Consider the following 14,915-nt stretch of genomic DNA (forward strand, 5'->3'; position numbering starts at 1 on the left):
GCGCCCAGGGGCCGAGCACACAGGGGGAAGCCTCGGTGCTCTGCGTCTCTAGCTGTGGTGGGCGGGGCCTCCCTCTTGCTCGACGGCCGCCAGCACAGAGACTGCTCCTTTGCGACCCGGTGCCGGCAGGCTGGGAGGGGGGCGCATCGGGCTGCGTGTGAGAGTGGGGGACCTCGGAGCTGAGCAGGCAGGCAGGGGCATGGAGCGCCTGGAGCACCCCAAAGTTCCCCACCTGCTGGCGGAGCACGTGCAGACAGGCTCGTCCAGCTCTCCCCTCTCCCAGGCAGACATGCTTGTCATACTCTAACCTCCCCCGCTCCGCGAGCTACGCGCAAACCCCGCCGTTCAGCAGCCCTCTGGCCGCAAGGAAGCCTCTCAGACCGCCGGCCTTTCCCGTGACCCAGAGTGGCCGGGTGTGGATCCCGTCCTCCACAAATGGCCGGTATGTCAAGTCTCTCAAGCAGTCCGCCCGTCCGAGCTGCCCATCCTCCAGAGCACCACACAAGGTAGGTTTCTGCTCGCCAAGCAGAGCCCCGGGACCGGGTGTATGGCAGTCCCAGGCTTCCACCCCCTGCCCCGCCTCGTTTCTCTTCCTCCCGCCGGTTAGCTGGGGCGTGGGAAGGGCTGGGGTCCCGCTGGATCAAGCCCTTCGTTCGTTTCCCTCCCACTGGCTGGCCCGCCGCCAGCACAGTCACTGCTGGTTTGCGACTGGGTGCCGGCAGGCTGGGAGGGGGGCGCATCAGGCTGCGTGTGAGAGTGGGGGACCTCGGAGCTGAGCAGGCAGGCAGGGGCATGGAGTGCCTGAAGCTCCACAAAGTTCCCAACCTGCTGGCGGAGCGCGTGCAGACAAGCTCGTCCAGCTCTCCCCTCTCCCAGGCCGACACGCTTGTCATGCTCTCCCTCCACCTCCCCGCGCCCCGCGCTGGCTGGGAATGTCAAGTCTCTGTTCCTGAGGTCGGCCTGTAGTCTAGTGCAGCCCTCTTTCCAATTGCTGTTTTAGGGTCAGTTGCACAAATTAACTACATTTTCATGGTCTTTATGTTTTTGAGAGGAGTTCCCTGTCTCACCTCTCCTGCCGGTATCTTGAATCTTGAACTTCTCTGTGCATATTTTAGAGTTTACGGTTTTCCAGATTACAAAGTAACACATTTGAAAAATATAAAAAAATTTAAAGATCATGTGTATATATTTACCTTCGAGATAACTTGGTAATATTTTAGTGCGTTTCCTTAAGCATATCTAAAGAAACCTTTTCCTTCAATAAAATTTGGATATTTTTAATTACATTCTGTTTGTATTTATATTTTATTTTCAATTAATATTAACAATGTTTATGTTGTTTGAAACTGTGTAAATGTAGTTTAAATAGGTAGTTTAAATTTGTTATGTGGATATAGGAGAATTTACCTAATCATTTCCTGTAATGGTGATGGCGGGAAATTATCTTGATTCTATCGTGGCCTCCAAAGATACTGTCCTAGAAGACATACACAGACCCACAGACCAAATTAAGCTCTTTAAATTGACTTAATAAATGATTCACACACCCTAAGGAGCAAGGGAAATTAGGCAGTGTCGGTGAATATATTAGACTATAGTATTTGGATCCTGGCTTGTGCAACATTCATGTAGCCTGTCTCTTTCTCTCTGCCTCCACACTATTTTGCATACATGTAAATTTATAATATTAATTCTTAAAGGTTGCTGGTAAAAAGAATATAATTTCAAAAAACTGGTATATTTTGCTAAAATTCACTGTTGAGGAAAGATTTAGGAGAAGTCATGTTTCCCCATTCCCCTGTCCAAACTGTTACACTTTTTGATCTTTGTCGCTACAAAAGATGACAGAGTATTGTTTTAATTTGGATTTCTCTTATAAGTGGGGTTGAGTGCCTGTAACTTATTGAATGACTGCCTGTTTTCCTGACAATTATTCATACTTTTGTGCCCTGTTATTTATTTATTATTTATTTCTTTTTAATTTTGCTATCATGAATCTACAATTACATGAGGAACCCTATGTTCGCTCCTCTCCCTCCATCACCCAGTGCCCCCCACTTACCCCATTACAGTCACTGTCCATCAACATACTAAGATGCTATAGAGGCATTACTTGTCTTCTCTGTGTTGGACAGCCCTCCCAGTGCCCACCCTCCCTACATTGTGTCTGGTAATACTAATGCCTCCTAGTCGTTCCCCCTTATCCCTCCTTTAACACCCATCCGCCCTAGTCCCTTTCCCTTTGGTAACTGTTAGTCCATTCTTGCATTCTGTGAGTCTGCTGCTGTTTTGTACCTTCAGTTTATTCTTTGTTGTTACACTCCAAGGATGACTGAAATCATTTGGTACTTGTCTTTCTCTGCCTGACTTATTTCACTGAGTATAATACCCTCTAGATCCATCCATGTTGTTGCACGTGGTGAGGTTTGTTTTCCTCTTATGGCTGCATCATACTCCATTGTGTATATGTAGCACATCTTTATCCATTTGTCTACTGATGGACACTTAAGTTGGTTCCATTTCTTGGCTATTGTAGACAGTGCTGCGATCAGCATAAGGGTGCACATGTCTCTCTTATTTTGAACTCCGTTTCAGACAGATTGGTGAGTTGTTTCATTTGGGCCTTTTTCTGTGGTTTGTGATATTTTGGTGTGAAGCATGCTCTTTTTGCATTTCATATTTCATTGAGGTGCCCACGAGTGCCCACTAGCTCTGGTCTCTGGAGCTGCTCAGCCCCGTAGAGGGAGGTTGGGGGCCGTAGGGTCGCGGAGCTGCTGCCTGTGGGGAGGAGAGATGTGTTTCCTGATTCCTGTCAGCGTTGTCTGTCTCTGGTGTCAGCGCCAGTGGGCGGAGCACACAGGTGGAAGCCTCGGTGCTCTGCGTCTCTAGCTGTGGTGGGCGGGGCCTCCCTCTGGCTGCCCGGCCGCCAGCACAGTGATTGCTGGTTTGCGACCCGGTGCCGGCAGGCTGGGAGGGGGGCGCATCGGGCTGCGTGTGAGAGTGGGGGACCTCGGAGCTGAGCAGGCAGGCAGGGGGATGGAGCCCCTGAACCTCCCCAATGTTCCCAACCTGCTGGCAGAGCGCGTGCAGACCTGCTCGTCCAGCTCCCCCCTCTCCCAGGCAGACATGCTTGTCATGCTCTTGCCTCCGCCGCGCCGCGAGCCACGCGCAAACCCCGCCCCGTTCAGCAGCCCTCTGGCTGCAAGGAAGCCTCTCAGACCGCCGGCCTTTCCCGTGACCCAGGTCCTCCACCAATGGCCAGAATGTCGAGTCTCTCAAGCACTCCGCCCGTCCGAGCTGCCCATCCCCCAGAGCACCACACAAGGTAGGTTTCTGTTCGCCAAGCAGAGCTCCGGGACCGGGTGTTTGGCAGTCCCATGCCTCCAACCCGTGCCCCGCCCCCTGTCTCTTCCTCCCGCCGGGGAGCTGGGACGTGGGAAGGGCTGGGGTCCCACCGGATCAAGCCCTTCGTTCGTTTCCCTGTTTGGTGAGGTCCGCTCTGGTCGTGAGGTCGGCCTGCAGTCTGCTGCAGCCCTCTTTCCTGTTGCTGTTTTATGGTCACTTGCATGAATTAACCACATTTTCCTGCTATTTGTGTTTTTGAGCGGAGTTCTCTGTCTCACCTCTCATGCCGCTGTCTTGAATCTTGAACTTCTCTGTGCATATTTTAGAGTTTATTGTTTTTCCAGTTTACAAAGTGACACATTTAAAAAATGTGAAAAAATTTAAAGATCATGTCTATATATTTACCTTCGAGATAACTTGGTAATGTTTTAGTGCAAGTAGATACATAAAGGTGTAAAGAAACTTAGCCCTAGAATAATATTTGGATATTTTTAATTACATTCTGTTTGTATTTGTATTTTATTTTCAATTTATATTAGCAGTGTTTATGTTGTTTGAAACTGTGTACATGTAGTTTAAATAGATGATTTGTTATGTGGATATAGGAGAATTTACCTAATCATTTCCTGTAATGGTGGTGGCGGGAAATAATCTGGATGGTATTGTGGCCGCCAACGATACTTTCCTAGAAGATATAAGCAGACCCACAGACCAAATCAAGCTGTTTAAATTGACTTAATAAGTGATTCAAACACCCTAAGAGGCAAGGGAAATTAGACAGAGTAGGTGAATATATTAGACTATGGTATTTGGATCCTGGCTTGGGAAGCATTCACGTAGCCTGTCTCTTTCTCTCTGCCTGCACGCCATTCCTTGCTGATGATGTGGTCCTGAGGACCCGGTCTGGGAATTGGCATCGGGACTCGGGAGATGGAAGGGGCCCAGAGCCCATACACACACGCTCTGTTGGAGAAGTGCACGGGCAAGCATGTCTGGCCATAGGTCTCTTGTCAAAGCCCCTCTTGGGTATCAAGAGCTTGTCTCCCCCTGTCTCAGGCTGATGCTTTTATCCAAAATGGGTACCAACACTGGGTGTCCAATTTTGGGTGCTCATGAGTACTAGGTGACCACTTGGTTCTTCGATCCCTTCCTGTCTATGTTTAGACCATATGTGTTCTACTTCATTTATAACTAACATGTCTTGCAAGCCCCATGCTTGTTTACAATCTGTACTTGACATGTCCTTAGTTCTATCCATCCAGTTGTCTTGTTCTGTAGAGCAGAACTGCGGATTATTCTTTTGTTGTTGTTGTTGTTGTTCTAAACACTTGATTTTCTTTTAAGGAGATTTAGTAGTGAGATTTAATGTTTATATAGTTCTTATGCTCATCATTCCTTTGTTTAGATAGAAATTTTCATGTGGCCTCACTTTTGTGTTACTTGAAGGACTTAACATTTTTTGTAGTGCAAGTCTACTGGTGAATTGTTTTATCTTTTGTATGTTTCAAAAGTTTTCCTTTCACACTACTATTTTTCTCTACCAAATTCTGCTTATTCATTATTTATCTCCATACAATTCAAATTTCCAGAGACACTAATGCTTTCATATTCATTATTTGAAAGATACTTTTAATGGGTAAAAGCTTAGAGGGTGAGGATTTTTTCTTTCATCACTTTAAAGGTGTTCCTCTGCTGTTCCCTGTTTATAATTGTTTCTGATGAGAAATGTTCCGCCATCTCTATCTTTGTTCCTCCACATACAGTGTCTTTTTTCTTTGGTTGGTTTTGAGGTTTTGTCTTTACAATTTGTTTTGAGCAGTTTGATTATAAAGTGCCTTCATGTGGGGTTTTTTTTGTTTCTTGTACTTGGGATTCATCGAGCTTCTTGGGTCTGTGGGTCTATAGTTTCATCAAATTTGGAAGATTTTGGCCATTTTTTTCTTTAATTCCCTCTTTCTCCTCTCTCATAGAGACTCAAGTAAAATGGGGCTGCACCAGATTTCACTGGAACTCTGCTTCTTTTATATTTTTTAGTCTCTTTACAGTCTTTTTTTCATTTTGGACAGTTGCTGTTGCTATGCATTCAAGTTTATTAATTTTGTGTAAGTTCAAGTCCACTGTTAATCCCATCCAGTGTATTATTCATGTCAGAAATGGTATTTTTTTAATCATTAGAAATTTGGTATGAGAGTTTTGTTTGTATATTCCACATGTTTACTTATATTCAACCATTCCTGTAGCTTCCTGAACATGTGGAATAAACATATAACGATCATTTAAATCTCCTGTATACTGAGTTTGTCAATTGTGTCATTTCCAGTTCAGTTCTGATTCATTGCTTTTTCTTATTATGTGTCTTATCTTTCTGTTTTTTGCATGCCTGGTAATTTTTGATTGGCTGATAGACTTTATGAATTTTATCTTGTTGAGTGCTAGATATACTGCATACCTATAACATTTTTTGAACTATTTTTAGAATATGGTTAAATCACTCAGAGACAGTTTTATTCTATCATGTCTTGCTATTAAGCCCTGTTAAGTGGGACCAGTCCAAGGCTGTTGTTTTTCTTCCCTCATACTACTGAAGCAAAACTCTTCTGATTTTTCTATTGAGGGCCCCAATTCATGAGGTTTATCTTTCTAGTTGTTGATAGCAAGCATTATTCTTGCACCTGTATGAACTATAGATATTATTCTTTCTAATATTTTCTGTTGGCCTTTTCTTGGTAGTTGCCTGACATACATGCATTGGTCATTACTCAGCTGAATATTCAAGAGCCTCTAAAGATCTCCTGGACTTGCTTTCTGAGCAGCTCTCTTCTCTGTGGTACTCTGCCCAGAACTGAGGATTATTAAACAGGACAGCCAACACACACGGTACTTGTTTCCAACTTTTCTTGAGTATAGATAAGTCTTTGGACACATGTGAACAGAAAGCTTTTTCAGTACTTCAGGATGGATTACTAGAAGTGGAATTACATGGGCTGAAGCAAGATTTTTAGGGCCTTTAGCACAGACTGTCCAGCTTCTACTGAAGAGGCAGGTAGGGGAGAGCGCTCACTGCAACTTCACACTTGGTTGGTTTCTTCTCGCCCATCCCATGAGTGTGTAGACTTTCTGTTTTTTGCATGCCTGGTAAATTTTGATTGGCTATGAAGTTGACTCAGATTTTTGCCTGAGCTTGCTGACATGTCTTGCTGGTGATTTCTTGGTACTGATGGTGAGAACAGTGGTGAGAAGCAGGTAGAGAAGTACCGATACATCAAGGGTTGCCATAGATCACTTTTACGGTTAGCCATTACAGATAACGTTTCATGTACTACGCTCTTTACTACTATGTATGATACAAATTTTCCGGACGTTTAAAACGAGGGAGAATAATAGCTTCAAGGGTTCTTGTGAGAATTAAATGAGATCTATAACACAAGTAAAGATCTTAATCGTGTTGTGCTTAGTAAGTGTTGACTGTTGCTGATATTGGCTTCTGATCTTGGCTGAGTGTCACTCTTCCTTCCCCACTGTTGTCTCTTACGTCTGACTTCCGTGGCCCTTTCTCCCCTGTCCGGCATGGACTTTGCCCTGTGGAATTGAGGCAACCTGGCTTGTCTGGCTTTGCCTCTGGATGGTTCTTGCAAGGACGCATCTTTACCTCCTTTTTCTGGCTTGTCCTACTCGTCTAGGGAACCCCCTCTACTGAGCACCGCAGTCTTGGGGTCAGCCCACCTGACCGGAACCTTATTTGTGCTGGTCCCTCCGTGTGTACTGTGCGTGCTGGGAGGTGCAATGGGGAGGGAGCGGGGTGGGCGGGGAGGGAGCGGGGTGGGCGGGGAGGGATCCAAACGCAGCCCAGCTGATCACGGCCCCCTTCAGGCAGTGAACATCTTCTTGGTTTGTAAGAATTAGATTTTTATTGCGTCACATTTTTATTTATACATAGGTAGATGTATAATAAAGTCTGTGACTCTGTGTGCTTGTAGACATTACGTAGATGTTTATTATAACTTAAGGGGTGTTTGTTTCCATTTTGCATTGAGCTTCAGTTATCATTGACATTCAACCTTTTCATGCCTTTATTTTTGGCTGCTCTTGCTACTTTGCTAAGTGTAAGATCATTTGTAAATCATTTCTTTAGTGTATTGGCTGAAAAGGCTCTTTAAAGGAACTAGGTGGTGGAGCCTTCCATAGAAGTAAAGAATATTTAGGGCTGGTTAAGTGCCAGACATTGTTTTAGGCCCTTTCTTTTCCTTCGTTGATCTACAAGATGTCCTTTTGAAGTGAACGTTATCTCCATGTTTACTTTTCCAGTGTGAGACATCTAGTACATACTAGGATTTTGTTTTGGCTGCAAGCAAAAGAAAACCCTCAGACAGGCTTAAATAATAAAAGGAATTTAGTGGTTCTTGTAACTGAGACATCCAGCCATGGGATGGGCTTCAGGTATGGTTTGATCCAGAGCTTCATCCTGGTGTTAGGGAGTTCTAAATCTCATGAATGAGTGCTGCATCGACGGTCGAAGGACCATCAAACAGCATCAGAAGCAGAGGTCTTGACATTCACTGAGGCTGACCTGGGTGAGTCTGGTGGTTGGCTCTGCATTGGTCATTGTAGGCTCGTTGTGGACTCCCCTGCTGGGTGTGACCCTGAGGTGTGTACTCATGCTGCGGAGTGAGGTTAGCTTCTTCAGAAGTGCAGTGACAGTGAGGCTCTTTGTTAGGAGGACAGGAGCTCTGGGAGGCTATTCGTAGGTGTCCAGTGCAGAGACACAGACCTGAGGCTTGAATGTAGCGCTCTTTGTCCAATTGCAAGGTGCTGTAATCCAAATGATGCCTCCCTTAAAGTTGCTCTCCCCCAAGCAGTGTCTGATGAGCCTTTACCATCAGCATTGTTCCTCAGGCAGCACTGGTCTTACTCTGGGTGGGGCATGTCATCGTCTGGGAGTATGACTTTGCCCATAGCATCTAATTGTTTAGAGGCAAAGTATGCTCCACTGTGAAGTAAGGGGGTTGAACAATATGAATTCAGCCCATGTTCATTAAGTGCATATTATGTCTAAATCTATGTCAGGGGTTGAATTTACAAACATGCAATGTACACATGGCTGCTGTCCTTTTGGGCTATTGACTGTTGGTCCAAAGAGGCATTAACTAAATGGTGAAAAATATGTAATATGGAGCCTCTCACATTTGCCTGGCCATTAGCAAATAGTTAATGAATCAAACAGTCTCCATTTTTATCTGTTATCATTAACAAATATATCATTTTATGTTCTGCCAAGTGTTCCAGTGGGGAAGCACGGAGCACCCCCAGGGAGGACTATGAGGGCTGGGAGAGGAGTGGGATGGGCCCTGGGGACGCCCACACCCAGGGCCTGGGGTGAGTGTGAGGGGCGGGGTGGGCTCCGAGAGCCCTTCCAGCCCTGAGGTACACTGATCTCCTCCCAGCCCCGGTGTTTCCCGGAGTTCGTGATGGACGCTGTGTCTCCTTATGCTCCTCCTGTGTCAGGGAGCTGGGCGGGTGGAACACACACCTCTGGAGCCCTGCAAGGGGTTCATTCATGTTCTTACACTTGGTGAATTTCTACTCAAACAGGTTCTTTATGTTAAATAATCCAGATTTCAAAATGCCTTAAAAATAATGCCACTTCAATGGATTAAGGGGTGTGTGTGTGTGTGTGTGTGTGTGTGTGTGTGTGTGTGTGTGTGTGTGTGTGAAATGGTCTATTCTTCAGCCATGAGAAGGAAGCAAATCCTCCCATTTGTCACAACATGGATGGACCTGGAGGGCATTGTGCAGAGGGAAATAAGTCAGACAAAGGCAAGTACCATGTGGACTCCAAAATAAACAAACTCATAGAAACAGAAAGGTCATTTCTAGGGGCTGGAAGGTGGAAGGAATGGGGAGATGTTGGTCAAAGGGTACAAACTTTTAGTTACAAGAGGAATAAGTTTTGGAAACCTAGTGTATAGCACGGTGTTTCTAGTTAACAACACTACTTGAAAGTTCACAAAATAATGTTCCTTGTTTCTCCAGAACTTTTTTCTTTAAGTGGTTATTTAAAATTTGTTATTAAGGTATATTGATACACAATCTCATGAAGGTTTTGCATGAGCAACATTGTGATTCCCACATTCACCCATATAATCTAGTCCCGCTCTCACACCCAATTGTAATCACTATCCATCAGTGTAGTAAGATGGTAGAGAGTCACTACTTGTCCAGACCTTTTAAATATTGCAGACAGTTCTTCCCTGTCACAGGTGTACATGGGGTCGTCCGAGCCCCACCCAGTGCCTCTTCCCTTATCCCCCCTCCCTCCTTGAGCTAGCTCATAGGGCCCCTTCCTCTTGACTCCCAGCCCTCTGTTCCCAGCTTCCCCTGGGGCATCTGTATCCTCAGCCATCTTCTCATTTGTCTTTCCACAGTTTTATAAGTGATGATGACCAGGAAGGAAGACAACAGGTCTATCATGTATTTCTAGAACAGCTGTCACCACAGATGCCTGGAAGAAAAACCTGTACCGTGTGGACAGGAATGGTCCTATTTTCTTGAAAAGGAGATACATAAACACACCTTTGCAAAGATTCTAGGCTCTGATCTGCTTTGAAACACTTCTCATTTCCTGGAGCACCCGTTCCTACCTTATCTGCCACTACGCCATCACACACTTTCTCTTCTCTCCTACCCTCTGAGCATTTAATCTTTTTGGCAAAAAAGTCTTTCAAAAGCAAGTTTGAGTAGAGTTACCAAAAAATCAGTGCGGTATCTCCACAGTGAGTCATAATGGAAGTAAGAAAATGGTGTCATGACAAATGAGCTTTATTCTGGTTTTCCCTGTGGCTTCTCGATAGTGGCCGTGCAGCCCTTCCACTAACAGCCCTGGAGCTGTACTGGGTCAGCGGGGATTCGGGGATGACTTCAGGCAGCAGCTTCCTGTGTGTGTTCCTGTTTTTCTTCTATTGACTGATGTGTGGAGGACAATTGGGAGTGAAGAACAGTACGTTTCTTTGCTCTTCCTTCCGTAAATTGCTTCTTACAGCAGTGATTTAAAGTCGTGGAAAACAAAAGTTCGCAGTCTTCCGTGGAAGAGGAAAGAGGGAGATGGTGGGAGAAGGATGGTTAAAAGGGTGGGAAACGTTAGTAGTGAGGCAGCCTCTTGGTGACCTTACATTTGCACAGTACCTCTTGCTGCTCTGTGTGTGTGTGTGGATGTGTTCTTCCCCGAGTTTTCTGGCAATGTTCCAGGCATAGCAGAGGCTACAAATCTTTGGCAAATTGGCATATCCTTTTTCTGCTCATGTAAATCAACAAGGAACAATTGTTTCCTGTTCCTGGACAGAGGCCTTAACTCCATATTGCTGTCTGTGCACTGGTGAAACGTAATCATCTCAGAACCCTGGTACAGACTTAACTGGGTGTGCATTGACAGTGCCTTGTTCCGACTGGGCACTCAATAAATAATGGTTGAATGATACCCAGAATATCAGCTCAAAGCTGAGGACCTAGACCGATCCTGTCAGTTCTTTCCACGTCCTTTGGAGGAGCACCTGGGGAGGACTTAGCTCTCTGTGTGCATCCCATCCCAGGTCTTTGGATTTTGTTTCCTTTCGATATTGGGCTGGTTCTGTGAAACAGGAAGCCAGACATTCAGGCAGGACATTAGGTGGGGCTGGAACATTCTGGAAGAGTGGAAACTTGATGAGGTGACAGCCGTTTCTGCAGCTCCTCTGATATGGGGTGTGGGTAGTCAGCCTGGCTGACTGTGGGGAGGGAGGGAGGCCCTGACTTGAGCTCCCTGCTCTCTTCCACCTCTGATAGGGGCTCTTTCCTGACCAGTTGGTGGACAAAGAGAAGCAGTTGCTGCAAACCGTGTGGCTTTATTGAAATAGAATGTTTCTGGGGACTTCCCCTTTAAGATTGAGCCAGATAGTGGAGCTGTATTATAATGTTTCAGATAATAGAAAACCCATATTCACAGGGCTGATGCGCCTCTGTGTAGGACTCATGAAATGGATTTAAAAGTGTGGACAGAGATTTCGTGATGGTGGTTGGTTGGTTTTTCCCCTTGATGCAGTAGCAGCTATTTGGGTTCAATCCTCTGCTTTTGTCATACTAATTTTGGTTATTTTGTGTCTTGCCCCGCAGCTGTGAACTAGGAAGACATTCTTGAAAGGACTGGAAAGGGAGGTGCTGTTCCGAATGGCATCTGGGGGACAGTCTTGGTCACATCACTTTACTTAAGGTTTGCTCTTTTTGTGTAATAAGGACAGGAGAGAGGGCCCCTCTTAGTGGTGCCGGTGTTCTTGTTCACAAAGCCGAAGAATGAGCTTCAGAAACAGTCAAGGTAGGAGAGCAAGGTACAGGCTTTTATGTAGAGATAAAGTGAAAGGACAGAGCTCCCGGCTCACGCCAGGAGGGGTCAACAGAGTCCAGGAGGGGTCAACAGAGTCCGTGGTGGTGCGTTGTCTGGGGGTTTTATAGGCAGTTGAGGATTTTTTGAGAACATGAAGAAGACTTTGGGGTGTGGACTTGTTAGGTGTTCCCTGAATATTAAAGACTAACTTCACGTAATGAATTTCCTGCCTTGATTTCTCTCTGGGACATTGGCCCCTTGGTCTGGGATAACATCAAAAGGCTGCCTGCCCAGCCCCCAGGGTGGGCTGAGGTATTGTGTATTTGTTAAAGAATCCTGCCTTTTGAATTTTCTGGGTGTTAAAATGCAATCTTATCTCTAAGATGGAGTACTTCCTGCCTGTTACCATGTCGTGTACAGCTGGGTCTGCATGCTAAGTTAGTTGCTCAGTTTGCAAAATCACCTCGTCAGATGTGAGGGAGGAAAGACAGCACATAGGCCTGGGCCCTTTAGTGTGCTAAAGTGAATCTTACACGTGGCTACAAATGATTAGCGTCACTGAACATGTGCCAGTCGTCCCCGCCTGGGGAACATCAATTGATCTGTGGAGGTGATCATGTGGTTTTTGTCCTTTGATGTAGTGGATAATGCATAATAATCTATTTTTAGTTAGACCTTTGTCTTAAAGATTTGTGAATCCCCCAGTTTCTAATAGTCCTATTAATACATAATTTTTGCCATAAAATACAGTAATGTAGACTTTAAAGATTATGAAACAGTTTATTTGTGCTTTCCCAAGGACGGTCATTTGTTAGTCTTTGCTTTCTCCTTTTCCAACACCGTCTTTATGCATTCAGTCACTAGTTAAGTCAACAGTTCTTAATATCAGTTTTGTGACTCAGTGTGTCCCAACCAATTGTAAGGACTGTTGAAGTAATTAGCTAGTAATTTCTGGTTAAGGTCCTAAGCTTTGTGGCTGACGTACGAGAAAAGAGGAGGTGAGGTGATTCCTGTGAGACTGCTTTTCCCTTGTATGCCTTCCAGTGTGCTTTGGGTGGGGCAGAAGGAGTAGAAGTAGAGCGAGCTGCTGATGGGGGTGCACATGGTGGTGCTGGGTCTCGGCACAGGGAAATGGGGTTGTGCAGCCTTGCGTGTTAATTGCGTGTACGTGGGTTTGTGTGTGCACGTGTGTGGAGAATCGCTTGGCCCTGGTGAGGAACTCCAAAGAACCGCAGCTTATGCTTTAAGAAAACGATCATCACCATGAATCACGGCCATGGATTTGCAAAGGGACTGCTCAGTGTCGAATTCTAGAACAGGAGAGAGAGTGCCCAGCTTAGGGGAGCCAGGGTCAAGGAGGCCGTGTTGGAGGGATTGACGTTTATGAGTTGACCCGGATGTGTTGAGATGCCCAGGAGGCAACACCTGCCAATGAGACAAGTGGAGACCCCAGGCCTCCAGAGCAGGGGTTCTCCTCCCTATCTGTGGACTCTGTAACAGTGCAGAGACCTCCACCTTCCCTTTCAGAGGTCTTGATTCTGTATTAGCAGAGAACAACCCACCTGCCCACCCCAAATGAACCTGATGTATATGCTTGGGTTGATTGCACAGTCCTTTGAGGGTTGTGGAGGGATAAGAGGGATCACAGTTTCATCACTGGACCTCTGAGGGAACAAGCAGAGTTTCACACATGTATTCTCCCACACACGCATTCAGACACAGGCAGGTACATGCACACTGTCATGTAGCATTTGTTTGACTATAATCAGGTCTCACATGTGTAAATGTAGCTCTAAGAAATAAATCCTGAAATTTTTAATGTGGTGTCTCAGTAGTCAAATGTGTTATTCAGCTCTACAGATTAAAGTGCTTGTTCTTGAAGCCTTAAACTCCTAATAGTCATCGTGGAGTCTTCAAAGAGTGCCTAACTCCTCTCTAGTGAGCTCTGGTATTACTTGGATGTTTTCTTTTGTTGTTCTTTTGTTCTTGATAGGATTGTGTACCAGGAGGGTGGGAAGGAGAGGGAGGGCCACAGTTCCGACCGTGGTGTTAATTTTCACGTGGCAGCTGGGCGGCTTCGATGTCCCCTCTGCATAAGGGGCATCTCGTAGTTGTAGCCAGCCACTGGTCAATGCACACTTGATGGAAAATGTGCATGCAGGGAAGACGTCTATGAGAGGCAAAAACAACGGAAAGCACAAAATTAATCTTACGGCAACTGCACGTGGTATACCTGTAATAATTCAGGAGTGTTTCAAAGTTACCAGACATCTATCTTTTATCTGTAAAAACATTAAACAACCTCGAGGCCTCTCTAATGACAGTCACACCTACATTAAATCAACACTGGGGAAAATAAGGCATGAAGACACAAGATGACTAACTGTTTCAGCTAATGAACCAAATCCTGTAAAACCTCAAGGATTTTAAAACCTACACTGGCCGTTATTCCAGTTTTGTTTCTGTACGTGAGCTGCCAATCTGCCGAGTTGGCAGTATGTCCCTGTTACCTAAAATTGCAAAAATATCTATTTCCCTATCAAACAAATTTGTGAAACACTTTGAAAAATGTATCTCTCTCTCTCAAAAATATCAGAACTCATTCTAGCATGAGTTCTAGTCACACTAATTAAGAAATCTTATATGTAATAATATTTTCTATCTAGAGGATCTTTATAAAGTACAGATTGATTGAAGGTTAATAAGGGTTTTATGGGTCATTTTTACAGCCACTGAATACTATGGCACTCTTTTTTAAAAACAGCTTAATCCATTTTGTAATATATTTGTAATATCGAATCATGTACACTTGAAACTCATATGTGCGAGTTATATCTCCATGAAAAGTAATTAATGGGAAAGAAAGTAGCTTCAAAGGAGATATTTACTTTGGTATGCTACGCTAAATCATCACTTAGCAATTGACAAACAAAGCATCGAGGCAATACAGGGTAAATCTAAGTGAAGAGTGTGATAGAAGCATCCATTTCTAATCCACTGCTAAGAGCTGTCACACATTTTTAGACTTCCTGGTTCTTGCTAAAAAGAGATGCTCCCATTACTCTTTGAACAGTATTTCCACTACCGTACGAAAAGTTACCTTCCATATTTATAAATTTCACTGGCAATACAGGGTTCAAATAACCTATATGTGGTCTGGCGGACAAATGTTTATAATGTTTTTCTCTCTCAGCCAAGTGAAGACATACGATAAAGTTAC

Source organism: Manis javanica, chromosome 16, assembly GCF_040802235.1.
Source record: "Manis javanica isolate MJ-LG chromosome 16, MJ_LKY, whole genome shotgun sequence".
In the NCBI taxonomy this organism is placed as follows: domain Eukaryota; kingdom Metazoa; phylum Chordata; class Mammalia; order Pholidota; family Manidae; genus Manis; species Manis javanica.